This window comes from Rhinoderma darwinii (assembly GCF_050947455.1).
Source record: "Rhinoderma darwinii isolate aRhiDar2 chromosome 5 unlocalized genomic scaffold, aRhiDar2.hap1 SUPER_5_unloc_46, whole genome shotgun sequence".
NCBI classification, from domain to species: Eukaryota; Metazoa; Chordata; class Amphibia; order Anura; family Rhinodermatidae; genus Rhinoderma; species Rhinoderma darwinii.
Window position 1 is genome coordinate 141,567 of NW_027461805.1, and position 17,907 is coordinate 159,473.

At 47.6% G+C, this 17,907-nt stretch overlaps 12 non-coding genes across 12 annotated transcripts; all 12 read right to left on the reverse strand.

The window, feature by feature from the left end:
• Positions 1-168: 168 nt before the first annotated feature.
• Positions 169-359, reverse strand: LOC142694523 (U2 spliceosomal RNA). Its single transcript, XR_012862726.1, has one exon. It is a non-coding gene; the product is annotated as a U2 spliceosomal RNA (small nuclear RNA).
• A 1,299-nt stretch (positions 360-1,658) lies between these two features.
• LOC142694524 (U2 spliceosomal RNA) lies at positions 1,659-1,849 on the reverse strand. Its single transcript, XR_012862727.1, has one exon. It is a non-coding gene; the product is annotated as a U2 spliceosomal RNA (small nuclear RNA).
• Positions 1,850-3,138: 1,289 nt separating this feature from the next.
• On the reverse strand, positions 3,139-3,329 carry LOC142694525 (U2 spliceosomal RNA). The gene has a single exon (XR_012862728.1). It is a non-coding gene; the product is annotated as a U2 spliceosomal RNA (small nuclear RNA).
• Positions 3,330-4,633: 1,304 nt separating this feature from the next.
• LOC142694526 (U2 spliceosomal RNA) lies at positions 4,634-4,824 on the reverse strand. Its single transcript, XR_012862729.1, has one exon. It is a non-coding gene; the product is annotated as a U2 spliceosomal RNA (small nuclear RNA).
• Positions 4,825-6,120: 1,296 nt separating this feature from the next.
• Positions 6,121-6,311, reverse strand: LOC142694528 (U2 spliceosomal RNA). The gene has a single exon (XR_012862731.1). It is a non-coding gene; the product is annotated as a U2 spliceosomal RNA (small nuclear RNA).
• A 1,296-nt stretch (positions 6,312-7,607) lies between these two features.
• Positions 7,608-7,798, reverse strand: LOC142694530 (U2 spliceosomal RNA). The gene has a single exon (XR_012862732.1). It is a non-coding gene; the product is annotated as a U2 spliceosomal RNA (small nuclear RNA).
• A 1,272-nt stretch (positions 7,799-9,070) lies between these two features.
• On the reverse strand, positions 9,071-9,261 carry LOC142694531 (U2 spliceosomal RNA). Its single transcript, XR_012862733.1, has one exon. It is a non-coding gene; the product is annotated as a U2 spliceosomal RNA (small nuclear RNA).
• Positions 9,262-10,545: 1,284 nt separating this feature from the next.
• Positions 10,546-10,736, reverse strand: LOC142694532 (U2 spliceosomal RNA). Its single transcript, XR_012862734.1, has one exon. It is a non-coding gene; the product is annotated as a U2 spliceosomal RNA (small nuclear RNA).
• A 1,292-nt stretch (positions 10,737-12,028) lies between these two features.
• LOC142694533 (U2 spliceosomal RNA) lies at positions 12,029-12,219 on the reverse strand. Its single transcript, XR_012862735.1, has one exon. It is a non-coding gene; the product is annotated as a U2 spliceosomal RNA (small nuclear RNA).
• Positions 12,220-13,503: 1,284 nt separating this feature from the next.
• On the reverse strand, positions 13,504-13,694 carry LOC142694534 (U2 spliceosomal RNA). The gene has a single exon (XR_012862736.1). It is a non-coding gene; the product is annotated as a U2 spliceosomal RNA (small nuclear RNA).
• Positions 13,695-14,982: 1,288 nt separating this feature from the next.
• Positions 14,983-15,173, reverse strand: LOC142694535 (U2 spliceosomal RNA). The gene has a single exon (XR_012862737.1). It is a non-coding gene; the product is annotated as a U2 spliceosomal RNA (small nuclear RNA).
• A 1,289-nt stretch (positions 15,174-16,462) lies between these two features.
• LOC142694536 (U2 spliceosomal RNA) lies at positions 16,463-16,653 on the reverse strand. Its single transcript, XR_012862738.1, has one exon. It is a non-coding gene; the product is annotated as a U2 spliceosomal RNA (small nuclear RNA).
• Between the last annotated feature and the right edge of the window lie 1,254 nt (positions 16,654-17,907).

Consider the following 17,907-nt stretch of genomic DNA (forward strand, 5'->3'; position numbering starts at 1 on the left):
GGCAATCTATTCATTAATTGCATTTAATCAATGAGCTCATTATCACTCATGCATTGTCCAACAGGTGTTGAAATAATGGGATTAAAAGGGGAGATCCCTTCAGAAAGACAGAAACAATAGCAAAGACAAAAAACACTTTTGGAATCTGCTTTTAGTCAACACATAAGGAAAGGGTGCACCGGTCCTGGAAATACTGCAATACCAGGTCAATGCGTGGAGTGGACAGAGCAAGCTCTATTTCCATCTCCCTGTTCTAAAAATCCATTTAATATATGGTCCCCAGATAGGGGACGTATCAGATATTAAACTGATAAGAACAGATACTACACTTGATCTTAGCCAAAAGGCCGAGAAGCGATAACCCGAACGGGCCGCGCGTTGCCCGAGCCTGCCCGATACTGCTGTTCAGCCCTTGCAGCGATTCAGCCTACTTCTAGGCAATTCCATGGGGCCCTGCAGGCTCACACACTCACAGCTACACGGGAGGTGAATAAAGGCCGGAGAGGAAGCCAGACAGGATTTGCTTCTTTTGCTTGCACCACAATGCAGTGCTGAAAGAGGAGGAATCTACATAAAAACGCCTTCCTGGCAACGCCCAAATGCCCTGCTGCCATGCAGATAAACACTGGCAGCGGCAGCAAGTGCATGCCCACAGCCACCCCTTGTTCCTTCACACCTTGTATCAGCTGTAATCCAGTCCAGTCCAGTGCTGCCTGCTGAGCAGCACTGACCAACACTGCCTGGGCCCAGGCTTTTATCTCTGAGGCCCCATTATGATGTCAGAAAGCTGGCTCTGGAATCCTGAGGGCTCCACTATGACACGTGCAAAGTTCCGTCTGAACTTTATATAAGACGGTGAGGCTCAGTCAGTCACTCAGTGTTGCCTGAGAGGGCAACACTGCAACAGCCGGCCGCCAGGCTGTCTTTTTTTTGCACAGCTAGTTGCCTCCAGGAGGCCACAAGAGGGAGACAAGGGACTGCAAAATGGAAAATAGGCATCCACCAACTTTACAGACAACTTCTCCTTGCTCCTACAACCTCCATCCTTGCACAGTTTGTTATTCTTCTAGGTAACATAGTAACAAATCCAAATTGCTGCTCTCTTTGTAGGCAAGCAAGGCTTTGTTGCAACTGCAATTCTTACTTCTTCTTGAAATGTAGGGACGACAGTACATTCCATCACATCCATCTAGTGTACACAGGTAGGTCCATTGTGGCGGGCAGGCGAGCGGGCGGGCTGCTTTATTGGCTGTTTGCTGTTCCCCTACTCCACTCCACTATTTGACTGTTGTGCTGCATCAATCAATCAATCAATCAATCAATCAATCAATCAATCAATCAATCAATCAATCAGTGGCTGGCTCAGGTGCAGCTCTTTAACTTACCTAAAAGGGAGGGCGGAGAGAAGACAAGGAAGGTGAATGAGGTGTTCCAATGTGAAATGCCGGAAACACAGAAACACAGACGACACACAACAAGAGGTGGCAATCGGCAATCTATTCATTAATTGCATTTAATCAATGAGCTCATTATCACTCATGCATTGTCCAACAGGTGTTGAAATAATGGGATTAAAAGGGGAGATCCCTTCAGAAAGACAGAAACAATAGCAAAGACAAAAAACACTTTTGGAATCTGCTTTTAGTCAACACATAAGGAAAGGGTGCACCGGTCCTGGAAATACTGCAATACCAGGTCAATGCGTGGAGTGGACAGAGCAAGCTCTATTTCCATCTCCCTGTTCTAAAAATCCATTTAATATATGGTCCCCAGATAGGGGACGTATCAGATATTAAACTGATAAGAACAGATACTACACTTGATCTTAGCCAAAAGGCCGAGAAGCGATAACCCGAACGGGCCGCGCGTTGCCCGAGCCTGCCCGATACTGCTGTTCAGCCCTTGCAGCGATTCAGCCTACTTCTAGGCAATTCCATGGGGCCCTGCAGGCTCACACACTCACAGCTACACGGGAGGTGAATAAAGGCCGGAGAGGAAGCCAGACAGGATTTGCTTCTTTTGCTTGCACCACAATGCAGTGCTGAAAGAGGAGGAATCTACATAAAAACGCCTTCCTGGCAACGCCCAAATGCCCTGCTGCCATGCAGATAAACACTGGCAGCGGCAGCAAGTGCATGCCCACAGCCACCCCTTGTTCCTTCACACCTTGTATCAGCTGTAATCCAGTCCAGTCCAGTGCTGCCTGCTGAGCAGCACTGACCAACACTGCCTGGGCCCAGGCTTTTATCTCTGAGGCCCCATTATGATGTCAGAAAGCTGGCTCTGGAATCCTGAGGGCTCCACTATGACACGTGCAAAGTTCCGTCTGAACTTTATATAAGACGGTGAGGCTCAGTCAGTCACTCAGTGTTGCCTGAGAGGGCAACACTGCAACAGCCGGCCGCCAGGCTGTCTTTTTTTTGCACAGCTAGTTGCCTCCAGGAGGCCACAAGAGGGAGACAAGGGACTGCAAAATGGAAAATAGGCATCCACCAACTTTACAGACAACTTCTCCTTGCTCCTACAACCTCCATCCTTGCACAGTTTGTTATTCTTCTAGGTAACATAGTAACAAATCCAAATTGCTGCTCTCTTTGTAGGCAAGCAAGGCTTTGTTGCAACTGCAATTCTTACTTCTTCTTGAAATGTAGGGACGACAGTACATTCCATCACATCCATCTAGTGTACACAGGTAGGTCCATTGTGGCGGGCAGGCGAGCGGGCGGGCTGCTTTATTGGCTGTTTGCTGTTCCCCTACTCCACTCCACTATTTGACTGTTGTGCTGCAATCAATCAATCAATCAATCAATCAATCAATCAATCAATCAATCAATCAATCAGTGGCTGGCTCAGGTGCAGCTCTTTAACTTACCTAAAAGGGAGGGTGGAGAGAAGACAAGGAAGGTGAATGAGGTGTTCCAATGTGAAATGCCGGAAACACAGAAACACAGACGACACACAACAAGAGGTGGCAATCTATTCATTAATTGCATTTAATCAATGAGCTCATTATCACTCATGCATTGTCCAACAGGTGTTGAAATAATGGGATTAAAAGGGGAGATCCCTTCAGAAAGACAGAAACAATAGCAAAGACAAAAAACACTTTTGGAATCTGCTTTTAGTCAACACATAAGGAAAGGGTGCACCGGTCCTGGAAATACTGCAATACCAGGTCAATGCGTGGAGTGGACAGAGCAAGCTCTATTTCCATCTCCCTGTTCTAAAAATCCATTTAATATATGGTCCCCAGATAGGGGACGTATCAGATATTAAACTGATAAGAACAGATACTACACTTGATCTTAGCCAAAAGGCCGAGAAGCGATAACCCGAACGGGCCGCGCGTTGCCCGAGCCTGCCCGATACTGCTGTTCAGCCCTTGCAGCGATTCAGCCTACTTCTAGGCAATTCCATGGGGCCCTGCAGGCTCACACACTCACAGCTACACGGGAGGTGAATAAAGGCCGGAGAGGAAGCCAGACAGGATTTGCTTCTTTTGCTTGCACCACAATGCAGTGCTGAAAGAGGAGGAATCTACATAAAAACGCCTTCCTGGCAACGCCCAAATGCCCTGCTGCCATGCAGATAAACACTGGCAGCGGCAGCAAGTGCATGCCCACAGCCACCCCTTGTTCCTTCACACCTTGTATCAGCTGTAATCCAGTCCAGTCCAGTGCTGCCTGCTGAGCAGCACTGACCAACACTGCCTGGGCCCAGGCTTTTATCTCTGAGGCCCCATTATGATGTCAGAAAGCTGGCTCTGGAATCCTGAGGGCTCCACTATGACACGTGCAAAGTTCCGTCTGAACTTTATATAAGACGGTGAGGCTCAGTCAGTCACTCAGTGTTGCCTGAGAGGGCAACACTGCAACAGCCGGCCGCCAGGCTGTCTTTTTTTTGCACAGCTAGTTGCCTCCAGGAGGCCACAAGAGGGAGACAAGGGACTGCAAAATGGAAAATAGGCATCCACCAACTTTACAGACAACTTCTCCTTGCTCCTACAACCTCCATCCTTGCACAGTTTGTTATTCTTCTAGGTAACATAGTAACAAATCCAAATTGCTGCTCTCTTTGTAGGCAAGCAAGGCTTTGTTGCAACTGCAATTCTTACTTCTTCTTGAAATGTAGGGACGACAGTACATTCCATCACATCCATCTAGTGTACACAGGTAGGTCCATTGTGGCGGGCAGGCGAGCGGGCGGGCTGCTTTATTGGCTGTTTGCTGTTCCCCTACTCCACTCCACTATTTGACTGTTGTGCTGCATCAATCAATCAATCAATCAATCAATCAATCAATCAATCAATCAATCAATCAATCAATCAATCAATCAGTGGCTGGCTCAGGTGCAGCTCTTTAACTTACCTAAAAGGGAGGGCGGAGAGAAGACAAGGAAGGTGAATGAGGTGTTCCAATGTGAAATGCCGGAAACACAGAAACACAGACGACACACAACAAGAGGTGGCAATCTATTCATTAATTGCATTTAATCAATGAGCTCATTATCACTCATGCATTGTCCAACAGGTGTTGAAATAATGGGATTAAAAGGGGAGATCCCTTCAGAAAGACAGAAACAATAGCAAAGACAAAAAACACTTTTGGAATCTGCTTTTAGTCAACACATAAGGAAAGGGTGCACCGGTCCTGGAAATACTGCAATACCAGGTCAATGCGTGGAGTGGACAGAGCAAGCTCTATTTCCATCTCCCTGTTCTAAAAATCCATTTAATATATGGTCCCCAGATAGGGGACGTATCAGATATTAAACTGATAAGAACAGATACTACACTTGATCTTAGCCAAAAGGCCGAGAAGCGATAACCCGAACGGGCCGCGCGTTGCCCGAGCCTGCCCGATACTGCTGTTCAGCCCTTGCAGCGATTCAGCCTACTTCTAGGCAATTCCATGGGGCCCTGCAGGCTCACACACTCACAGCTACACGGGAGGTGAATAAAGGCCGGAGAGGAAGCCAGACAGGATTTGCTTCTTTTGCTTGCACCACAATGCAGTGCTGAAAGAGGAGGAATCTACATAAAAACGCCTTCCTGGCAACGCCCAAATGCCCTGCTGCCATGCAGATAAACACTGGCAGCGGCAGCAAGTGCATGCCCACAGCCACCCCTTGTTCCTTCACACCTTGTATCAGCTGTAATCCAGTCCAGTCCAGTGCTGCCTGCTGAGCAGCACTGACCAACACTGCCTGGGCCCAGGCTTTTATCTCTGAGGCCCCATTATGATGTCAGAAAGCTGGCTCTGGAATCCTGAGGGCTCCACTATGACACGTGCAAAGTTCCGTCTGAACTTTATATAAGACGGTGAGGCTCAGTCAGTCACTCAGTGTTGCCTGAGAGGGCAACACTGCAACAGCCGGCCGCCAGGCTGTCTTTTTTTTGCACAGCTAGTTGCCTCCAGGAGGCCACAAGAGGGAGACAAGGGACTGCAAAATGGAAAATAGGCATCCACCAACTTTACAGACAACTTCTCCTTGCTCCTACAACCTCCATCCTTGCACAGTTTGTTATTCTTCTAGGTAACATAGTAACAAATCCAAATTGCTGCTCTCTTTGTAGGCAAGCAAGGCTTTGTTGCAACTGCAATTCTTACTTCTTCTTGAAATGTAGGGACGACAGTACATTCCATCACATCCATCTAGTGTACACAGGTAGGTCCATTGTGGCGGGCAGGCGAGCGGGCGGGCTGCTTTATTGGCTGTTTGCTGTTCCCCTACTCCACTCCACTATTTGACTGTTGTGCTGCATCAATCAATCAATCAATCAATCAATCAATCAATCAATCAATCAATCAATCAATCAATCAGTGGCTGGCTCAGGTGCAGCTCTTTAACTTACCTAAAAGGGAGGGCGGAGAGAAGACAAGGAAGGTGAATGAGGTGTTCCAATGTGAAATGCCGGAAACACAGAAACACAGACGACACACAACAAGAGGTGGCAATCTATTCATTAATTGCATTTAATCAATGAGCTCATTATCACTCATGCATTGTCCAACAGGTGTTGAAATAATGGGATTAAAAGGGGAGATCCCTTCAGAAAGACAGAAACAATAGCAAAGACAAAAAACACTTTTCGAATCTGCTTTTAGTCAACACATAAGGAAAGGGTGCACCGGTCCTGGAAATACTGCAATACCAGGTCAATGCGTGGAGTGGACAGAGCAAGCTCTATTTCCATCTCCCTGTTCTAAAAATCCATTTAATATATGGTCCCCAGATAGGGGACGTATCAGATATTAAACTGATAAGAACAGATACTACACTTGATCTTAGCCAAAAGGCCGAGAAGCGATAACCCGAACGGGCCGCGCGTTGCCCGAGCCTGCCCGATACTGCTGTTCAGCCCTTGCAGCGATTCAGCCTACTTCTAGGCAATTCCATGGGGCCCTGCAGGCTCACACACTCACAGCTACACGGGAGGTGAATAAAGGCCGGAGAGGAAGCCAGACAGGATTTGCTTCTTTTGCTTGCACCACAATGCAGTGCTGAAAGAGGAGGAATCTACATAAAAACGCCTTCCTGGCAATGCCCAAATGCCCTGCTGCCATGCAGATAAACACTGGCAGCGGCAGCAAGTGCATGCCCACAGCCACCCCTTGTTCCTTCACACCTTGTATCAGCTGTAATCCAGTCCAGTCCAGTGCTGCCTGCTGAGCAGCACTGACCAACACTGCCTGGGCCCAGGCTTTTATCTCTGAGGCCCCATTATGATGTCAGAAAGCTGGCTCTGGAATCCTGAGGGCTCCACTATGACACGTGCAAAGTTCCGTCTGAACTTTATATAAGACGGTGAGGCTCAGTCAGTCACTCAGTGTTGCCTGAGAGGGCAACACTGCAACAGCCGGCCGCCAGGCTGTCTTTTTTTTGCACAGCTAGTTGCCTCCAGGAGGCCACAAGAGGGAGACAAGGGACTGCAAAATGGAAAATAGGCATCCACCAACTTTACAGACAACTTCTCCTTGCTCCTACAACCTCCATCCTTGCACAGTTTGTTATTCTTCTAGGTAACATAGTAACAAATCCAAATTGCTGCTCTCTTTGTAGGCAAGCAAGGCTTTGTTGCAACTGCAATTCTTACTTCTTCTTGAAATGTAGGGACGACAGTACATTCCATCACATCCATCTAGTGTACACAGGTAGGTCCATTGTGGCGGGCAGGCGAGCGGGCGGGCTGCTTTATTGGCTGTTTGCTGTTCCCCTACTCCACTCCACTATTTGACTGTTGTGCTGCATCAATCAATCAATCAATCAATCAATCAATCAATCAATCAATCAATCAATCAATCAATCAGTGGCTGGCTCAGGTGCAGCTCTTTAACTTACCTAAAAGGGAGGGCGGAGAGAAGACAAGGAAGGTGAATGAGGTGTTCCAATGTGAAATGCCGGAAACACAGAAACACAGACGACACACAACAAGAGGTGGCAATCTATTCATTAATTGCATTTAATCAATGAGCTCATTATCACTCATGCATTGTCCAACAGGTGTTGAAATAATGGGATTAAAAGGGGAGATCCCTTCAGAAAGACAGAAACAATAGCAAAGACAAAAAACACTTTTGGAATCTGCTTTTAGTCAACACATAAGGAAAGGGTGCACCGGTCCTGGAAATACTGCAATACCAGGTCAATGCGTGGAGTGGACAGAGCAAGCTCTATTTCCATCTCCCTGTTCTAAAAATCCATTTAATATATGGTCCCCAGATAGGGGACGTATCAGATATTAAACTGATAAGAACAGATACTACACTTGATCTTAGCCAAAAGGCCGAGAAGCGATAACCCGAACGGGCCGCGCGTTGCCCGAGCCTGCCCGATACTGCTGTTCAGCCCTTGCAGCGATTCAGCCTACTTCTAGGCAATTCCATGGGGCCCTGCAGGCTCACACACTCACAGCTACACGGGAGGTGAATAAAGGCCAGAGAGGAAGCCAGACAGGATTTGCTTCTTTTGCTTGCACCACAATGCAGTGCTGAAAGAGGAGGAATCTACATAAAAACGCCTTCCTGGCAACGCCCAAATGCCCTGCTGCCATGCAGATAAACACTGGCAGCGGCAGCAAGTGCATGCCCACAGCCACCCCTTGTTCCTTCACACCTTGTATCAGCTGTAATCCAGTCCAGTCCAGTGCTGCCTGCTGAGCAGCACTGACCAACACTGCCTGGGCCCAGGCTTTTATCTCTGAGGCCCCATTATGATGTCAGAAAGCTGGCTCTGGAATCCTGAGGGCTCCACTATGACACGTGCAAAGTTCCGTCTGAACTTTATATAAGACGGTGAGGCTCAGTCAGTCACTCAGTGTTGCCTGAGAGGGCAACACTGCAACAGCCGGCCGCCAGGCTGTCTTTTTTTTGCACAGCTAGTTGCCTCCAGGAGGCCACAAGAGGGAGACAAGGGACTGCAAAATGGAAAATAGGCATCCACCAACTTTACAGACAACTTCTCCTTGCTCCTACAACCTCCATCCTTGCACAGTTTGTTATTCTTCTAGGTAACATAGTAACAAATCCAAATTGCTGCTCTCTTTGTAGGCAAGCAAGGCTTTGTTGCAACTGCAATTCTTACTTCTTCTTGAAATGTAGGGACGACAGTACATTCCATCACATCCATCTAGTGTACACAGGTAGGTCCATTGTGGCGGGCAGGCGAGCTGCTTTATTGGCTGTTTGCTGTTCCCCTACTCCACTCCACTATTTGACTGTTGTGCTGCATCAATCAATCAATCAATCAATCAATCAATCAATCAATCAATCAGTGGCTGGCTCAGGTGCAGCTCTTTAACTTACCTAAAAGGGAGGGCGGAGAGAAGACAAGGAAGGTGAATGAGGTGTTCCAATGTGAAATGCCGGAAACACAGAAACACAGACGACACACAACAAGAGGTGGCAATCTATTCATTAATTGCATTTAATCAATGAGCTCATTATCACTCATGCATTGTCCAACAGGTGTTGAAATAATGGGATTAAAAGGGGAGATCCCTTCAGAAAGACAGAAACAATAGCAAAGACAAAAAACACTTTTGGAATCTGCTTTTAGTCAACACATAAGGAAAGGGTGCACCGGTCCTGGAAATACTGCAATACCAGGTCAATGCGTGGAGTGGACAGAGCAAGCTCTATTTCCATCTCCCTGTTCTAAAAATCCATTTAATATATGGTCCCCAGATAGGGGACGTATCAGATATTAAACTGATAAGAACAGATACTACACTTGATCTTAGCCAAAAGGCCGAGAAGCGATAACCCGAACGGGCCGCGCGTTGCCCGAGCCTGCCCGATACTGCTGTTCAGCCCTTGCAGCGATTCAGCCTACTTCTAGGCAATTCCATGGGGCCCTGCAGGCTCACACACTCACAGCTACACGGGAGGTGAATAAAGGCCGGAGAGGAAGCCAGACAGGATTTGCTTCTTTTGCTTGCACCACAATGCAGTGCTGAAAGAGGAGGAATCTACATAAAAACGCCTTCCTGGCAACGCCCAAATGCCCTGCTGCCATGCAGATAAACACTGGCAGCGGCAGCAAGTGCATGCCCACAGCCACCCCTTGTTCCTTCACACCTTGTATCAGCTGTAATCCAGTCCAGTCCAGTGCTGCCTGCTGAGCAGCACTGACCAACACTGCCTGGGCCCAGGCTTTTATCTCTGAGGCCCCATTATGATGTCAGAAAGCTGGCTCTGGAATCCTGAGGGCTCCACTATGACACGTGCAAAGTTCCGTCTGAACTTTATATAAGACGGTGAGGCTCAGTCAGTCACTCAGTGTTGCCTGAGAGGGCAACACTGCAACAGCCGGCCGCCAGGCTGTCTTTTTTTTGCACAGCTAGTTGCCTCCAGGAGGCCACAAGAGGGAGACAAGGGACTGCAAAATGGAAAATAGGCATCCACCAACTTTACAGACAACTTCTCCTTGCTCCTACAACCTCCATCCTTGCACAGTTTGTTATTCTTCTAGGTAACATAGTAACAAATCCAAATTGCTGCTCTCTTTGTAGGCAAGCAAGGCTTTGTTGCAACTGCAATTCTTACTTCTTCTTGAAATGTAGGGACGACAGTACATTCCATCACATCCATCTAGTGTACACAGGTAGGTCCATTGTGGCGGGCAGGCGAGCGGGCGGGCTGCTTTATTGGCTGTTTGCTGTTCCCCTACTCCACTCCACTATTTGACTGTTGTGCTGCATCAATCAATCAATCAATCAATCAATCAATCAATCAATCAATCAATCAGTGGCTGGCTCAGGTGCAGCTCTTTAACTTACCTAAAAGGGAGGGCGGAGAGAAGACAAGGAAGGTGAATGAGGTGTTCCAATGTGAAATGCCGGAAACACAGAAACACAGACGACACACAACAAGAGGTGGCAATCTATTCATTAATTGCATTTAATCAATGAGCTCATTATCACTCATGCATTGTCCAACAGGTGTTGAAATAATGGGATTAAAAGGGGAGATCCCTTCAGAAAGACAGAAACAATAGCAAAGACAAAAAACACTTTTGGAATCTGCTTTTAGTCAACACATAAGGAAAGGGTGCACCGGTCCTGGAAATACTGCAATACCAGGTCAATGCGTGGAGTGGACAGAGCAAGCTCTATTTCCATCTCCCTGTTCTAAAAATCCATTTAATATATGGTCCCCAGATAGGGGACGTATCAGATATTAAACTGATAAGAACAGATACTACACTTGATCTTAGCCAAAAGGCCGAGAAGCGATAACCCGAACGGGCCGCGCGTTGCCCGAGCCTGCCCGATACTGCTGTTCAGCCCTTGCAGCGATTCAGCCTACTTCTAGGCAATTCCATGGGGCCCTGCAGGCTCACACACTCACAGCTACACGGGAGGTGAATAAAGGCCGGAGAGGAAGCCAGACAGGATTTGCTTCTTTTGCTTGCACCACAATGCAGTGCTGAAAGAGGAGGAATCTACATAAAAACGCCTTCCTGGCAACGCCCAAATGCCCTGCTTGCAGATAAACACTGGCAGCGGCAGCAAGTGCATGCCCACAGCCACCCCTTGTTCCTTCACACCTTGTATCAGCTGTAATCCAGTCCAGTCCAGTGCTGCCTGCTGAGCAGCACTGACCAACACTGCCTGGGCCCAGGCTTTTATCTCTGAGGCCCCATTATGATGTCAGAAAGCTGGCTCTGGAATCCTGAGGGCTCCACTATGACACGTGCAAAGTTCCGTCTGAACTTTATATAAGACGGTGAGGCTCAGTCAGTCACTCAGTGTTGCCTGAGAGGGCAACACTGCAACAGCCGGCCGCCAGGCTGTCTTTTTTTTGCACAGCTAGTTGCCTCCAGGAGGCCACAAGAGGGAGACAAGGGACTGCAAAATGGAAAATAGGCATCCACCAACTTTACAGACAACTTCTCCTTGCTCCTACAACCTCCATCCTTGCACAGTTTGTTATTCTTCTAGGTAACATAGTAACAAATCCAAATTGCTGCTCTCTTTGTAGGCAAGCAAGGCTTTGTTGCAACTGCAATTCTTACTTCTTCTTGAAATGTAGGGACGACAGTACATTCCATCACATCCATCTAGTGTACACAGGTAGGTCCATTGTGGCGGGCAGGCGAGCGGGCGGGCTGCTTTATTGGCTGTTTGCTGTTCCCCTACTCCACTCCACTATTTGACTGTTGTGCTGCATCAATCAATCAATCAATCAATCAATCAATCAATCAATCAATCAATCAATCAATCAATCAGTGGCTGGCTCAGGTGCAGCTCTTTAACTTACCTAAAAGGGAGGGCGGAGAGAAGACAAGGAAGGTGAATGAGGTGTTCCAATGTGAAATGCCGGAAACACAGAAACACAGACGACACACAACAAGAGGTGGCAATCTATTCATTAATTGCATTTAATCAATGAGCTCATTATCACTCATGCATTGTCCAACAGGTGTTGAAATAATGGGATTAAAAGGGGAGATCCCTTCAGAAAGACAGAAACAATAGCAAAGACAAAAAACACTTTTGGAATCTGCTTTTAGTCAACACATAAGGAAAGGGTGCACCGGTCCTGGAAATACTGCAATACCAGGTCAATGCGTGGAGTGGACAGAGCAAGCTCTATTTCCATCTCCCTGTTCTAAAAATCCATTTAATATATGGTCCCCAGATAGGGGACGTATCAGATATTAAACTGATAAGAACAGATACTACACTTGATCTTAGCCAAAAGGCCGAGAAGCGATAACCCGAACGGGCCGCGCGTTGCCCGAGCCTGCCCGATACTGCTGTTCAGCCCTTGCAGCGATTCAGCCTACTTCTAGGCAATTCCATGGGGCCCTGCAGGCTCACACACTCACAGCTACACGGGAGGTGAATAAAGGCCGGAGAGGAAGCCAGACAGGATTTGCTTCTTTTGCTTGCACCACAATGCAGTGCTGAAAGAGGAGGAATCTACATAAAAACGCCTTCCTGGCAACGCCCAAATGCCCTGCTGCCATGCAGATAAACACTGGCAGCGGCAGCAAGTGCATGCCCACAGCCACCCCTTGTTCCTTCACACCTTGTATCAGCTGTAATCCAGTCCAGTCCAGTGCTGCCTGCTGAGCAGCACTGACCAACACTGCCTGGGCCCAGGCTTTTATCTCTGAGGCCCCATTATGATGTCAGAAAGCTGGCTCTGGAATCCTGAGGGCTCCACTATGACACGTGCAAAGTTCCGTCTGAACTTTATATAAGACGGTGAGGCTCAGTCAGTCACTCAGTGTTGCCTGAGAGGGCAACACTGCAACAGCCGGCCGCCAGGCTGTCTTTTTTTTGCACAGCTAGTTGCCTCCAGGAGGCCACAAGAGGGAGACAAGGGACTGCAAAATGGAAAATAGGCATCCACCAACTTTACAGACAACTTCTCCTTGCTCCTACAACCTCCATCCTTGCACAGTTTGTTATTCTTCTAGGTAACATAGTAACAAATCCAAATTGCTGCTCTCTTTGTAGGCAAGCAAGGCTTTGTTGCAACTGCAATTCTTACTTCTTCTTGAAATGTAGGGACGACAGTACATTCCATCACATCCATCTAGTGTACACAGGTAGGTCCATTGTGGCGGGCAGGCGAGCGGGCGGGCTGCTTTATTGGCTGTTTGCTGTTCCCCTACTCCACTCCACTATTTGACTGTTGTGCTGCATCAATCAATCAATCAATCAATCAATCAATCAATCAATCAATCAATCAGTGGCTGGCTCAGGTGCAGCTCTTTAACTTACCTAAAAGGGAGGGCGGAGAGAAGACAAGGAAGGTGAATGAGGTGTTCCAATGTGAAATGCCGGAAACACAGAAACACAGACGACACACAACAAGAGGTGGCAATCTATTCATTAATTGCATTTAATCAATGAGCTCATTATCACTCATGCATTGTCCAACAGGTGTTGAAATAATGGGATTAAAAGGGGAGATCCCTTCAGAAAGACAGAAACAATAGCAAAGACAAAAAACACTTTTGGAATCTGCTTTTAGTCAACACATAAGGAAAGGGTGCACCGGTCCTGGAAATACTGCAATACCAGGTCAATGCGTGGAGTGGACAGAGCAAGCTCTATTTCCATCTCCCTGTTCTAAAAATCCATTTAATATATGGTCCCCAGATAGGGGACGTATCAGATATTAAACTGATAAGAACAGATACTACACTTGATCTTAGCCAAAAGGCCGAGAAGCGATAACCCGAACGGGCCGCGCGTTGCCCGAGCCTGCCCGATACTGCTGTTCAGCCCTTGCAGCGATTCAGCCTACTTCTAGGCAATTCCATGGGGCCCTGCAGGCTCACACACTCACAGCTACACGGGAGGTGAATAAAGGCCGGAGAGGAAGCCAGACAGGATTTGCTTCTTTTGCTTGCACCACAATGCAGTGCTGAAAGAGGAGGAATCTACATAAAAACGCCTTCCTGGCAACGCCCAAATGCCCTGCTGCCATGCAGATAAACACTGGCAGCGGCAGCAAGTGCATGCCCACAGCCACCCCTTGTTCCTTCACACCTTGTATCAGCTGTAATCCAGTCCAGTCCAGTGCTGCCTGCTGAGCAGCACTGACCAACACTGCCTGGGCCCAGGCTTTTATCTCTGAGGCCCCATTATGATGTCAGAAAGCTGGCTCTGGAATCCTGAGGGCTCCACTATGACACGTGCAAAGTTCCGTCTGAACTTTATATAAGACGGTGAGGCTCAGTCAGTCACTCAGTGTTGCCTGAGAGGGCAACACTGCAACAGCCGGCCGCCAGGCTGTCTTTTTTTTGCACAGCTAGTTGCCTCCAGGAGGCCACAAGAGGGAGACAAGGGACTGCAAAATGGAAAATAGGCATCCACCAACTTTACAGACAACTTCTCCTTGCTCCTACAACCTCCATCCTTGCACAGTTTGTTATTCTTCTAGGTAACATAGTAACAAATCCAAATTGCTGCTCTCTTTGTAGGCAAGCAAGGCTTTGTTGCAACTGCAATTCTTACTTCTTCTTGAAATGTAGGGACGACAGTACATTCCATCACATCCATCTAGTGTACACAGGTAGGTCCATTGTGGCGGGCAGGCGAGCGGGCGGGCTGCTTTATTGGCTGTTTGCTGTTCCCCTACTCCACTCCACTATTTGACTGTTGTGCTGCATCAATCAATCAATCAATCAATCAATCAATCAATCAATCAATCAATCAATCAGTGGCTGGCTCAGGTGCAGCTCTTTAACTTACCTAAAAGGGAGGGCGGAGAGAAGACAAGGAAGGTGAATGAGGTGTTCCAATGTGAAATGCCGGAAACACAGAAACACAGACGACACACAACAAGAGGTGGCAATCTATTCATTAATTGCATTTAATCAATGAGCTCATTATCACTCATGCATTGTCCAACAGGTGTTGAAATAATGGGATTAAAAGGGGAGATCCCTTCAGAAAGACAGAAACAATAGCAAAGACAAAAAACACTTTTGGAATCTGCTTTTAGTCAACACATAAGGAAAGGGTGCACCGGTCCTGGAAATACTGCAATACCAGGTCAATGCGTGGAGTGGACAGAGCAAGCTCTATTTCCATCTCCCTGTTCTAAAAATCCATTTAATATATGGTCCCCAGATAGGGGACGTATCAGATATTAAACTGATAAGAACAGATACTACACTTGATCTTAGCCAAAAGGCCGAGAAGCGATAACCCGAACGGGCCGCGCGTTGCCCGAGCCTGCCCGATACTGCTGTTCAGCCCTTGCAGCGATTCAGCCTACTTCTAGGCAATTCCATGGGGCCCTGCAGGCTCACACACTCACAGCTACACGGGAGGTGAATAAAGGCCGGAGAGGAAGCCAGACAGGATTTGCTTCTTTTGCTTGCACCACAATGCAGTGCTGAAAGAGGAGGAATCTACATAAAAACGCCTTCCTGGCAACGCCCAAATGCCCTGCTGCCATGCAGATAAACACTGGCAGCGGCAGCAAGTGCATGCCCACAGCCACCCCTTGTTCCTTCACACCTTGTATCAGCTGTAATCCAGTCCAGTCCAGTGCTGCCTGCTGAGCAGCACTGACCAACACTGCCTGGGCCCAGGCTTTTATCTCTGAGGCCCCATTATGATGTCAGAAAGCTGGCTCTGGAATCCTGAGGGCTCCACTATGACACGTGCAAAGTTCCGTCTGAACTTTATATAAGACGGTGAGGCTCAGTCAGTCACTCAGTGTTGCCTGAGAGGGCAACACTGCAACAGCCGGCCGCCAGGCTGTCTTTTTTTTTGCACAGCTAGTTGCCTCCAGGAGGCCACAAGAGGGAGACAAGGGACTGCAAAATGGAAAATAGGCATCCACCAACTTTACAGACAACTTCTCCTTGCTCCTACAACCTCCATCCTTGCACAGTTTGTTATTCTTCTAGGTAACATAGTAACAAATCCAAATTGCTGCTCTCTTTGTAGGCAAGCAAGGCTTTGTTGCAACTGCAATTCTTACTTCTTCTTGAAATGTAGGGACGACAGTACATTCCATCACATCCATCTAGTGTACACAGGTAGGTCCATTGTGGCGGGCAGGCGAGCGGGCGGGCTGCTTTATTGGCTGTTTGCTGTTCCCCTACTCCACTCCACTATTTGACTGTTGTGCTGCATCAATCAATCAATCAATCAATCAATCAATCAATCAATCAATCAATCAATCAGTGGCTGGCTCAGGTGCAGCTCTTTAACTTACCTAAAAGGGAGGGCGGAGAGAAGACAAGGAAGGTGAATGAGGTGTTCCAATGTGAAATGCCGGAAACACAGAAACACAGACGACACACAACAAGAGGTGGCAATCTATTCATTAATTGCATTTAATCAATGAGCTCATTATCACTCATGCATTGTCCAACAGGTGTTGAAATAATGGGATTAAAAGGGGAGATCCCTTCAGAAAGACAGAAACAATAGCAAAGACAAAAAACACTTTTGGAATCTGCTTTTAGTCAACACATAAGGAAAGGGTGCACCGGTCCTGGAAATACTGCAATACCAGGTCAATGCGTGGAGTGGACAGAGCAAGCTCTATTTCCATCTCCCTGTTCTAAAAATCCATTTAATATATGGTCCCCAGATAGGGGACGTATCAGATATTAAACTGATAAGAACAGATACTACACTTGATCTTAGCCAAAAGGCCGAGAAGCGATAACCCGAACGGGCCGCGCGTTGCCCGAGCCTGCCCGATACTGCTGTTCAGCCCTTGCAGCGATTCAGCCTACTTCTAGGCAATTCCATGGGGCCCTGCAGGCTCACACACTCACAGCTACACGGGAGGTGAATAAAGGCCGGAGAGGAAGCCAGACAGGATTTGCTTCTTTTGCTTGCACCACAATGCAGTGCTGAAAGAGGAGGAATCTACATAAAAACGCCTTCCTGGCAACGCCCAAATGCCCTGCTGCCATGCAGATAAACACTGGCAGCGGCAGCAAGTGCATGCCCACAGCCACCCCTTGTTCCTTCACACCTTGTATCAGCTGTAATCCAGTCCAGTCCAGTGCTGCCTGCTGAGCAGCACTGACCAACACTGCCTGGGCCCAGGCTTTTATCTCTGAGGCCCCATTATGATGTCAGAAAGCTGGCTCTGGAATCCTGAGGGCTCCACTATGACACGTGCAAAGTTCCGTCTGAACTTTATATAAGACGGTGAGGCTCAGTCAGTCACTTAGTGTTGCCTGAGAGGGCAACACTGCAACAGCCGGCCGCCAGGCTGTCTTTTTTTTGCACAGCTAGTTGCCTCCAGGAGGCCACAAGAGGGAGACAAGGGACTGCAAAATGGAAAATAGGCATCCACCAACTTTACAGACAACTTCTCCTTGCTCCTACAACCTCCATCCTTGCACAGTTTGTTATTCTTCTAGGTAACATAGTAACAAATCCAAATTGCTGCTCTCTTTGTAGGCAAGCAAGGCTTTGTTGCAACTGCAATTCTTACTTCTTCTTGAAATGTAGGGACGACAGTACATTCCATCACATCCATCTAGTGTACACAGGTAGGTCCATTGTGGCGGGCAGGCGAGCGGGCGGGCTGCTTTATTGGCTGTTTGCTGTTCCCCTACTCCACTCCACTATTTGACTGTTGTGCTGCATCAATCAATCAATCAATCAATCAATCAATCAATCAATCAATCAATCAATCAATCAATCAATCAATCAGTGGCTGGCTCAGGTGCAGCTCTTTAACTTACCTAAAAGGGAGGGCGGAGAGAAGACAAGGAAGGTGAATGAGGTGTTCCAATGTGAAATGCCGGAAACACAGAAACACAGACGACACACAACAAGAGGTGGCAATCTATTCATTAATTGCATTTAATCAATGAGCTCATTATCACTCATGCATTGTCCAACAGGTGTTGAAATAATGGGATTAAAAGGGGAGATCCCTTCAGAAAGACAGAAACAAT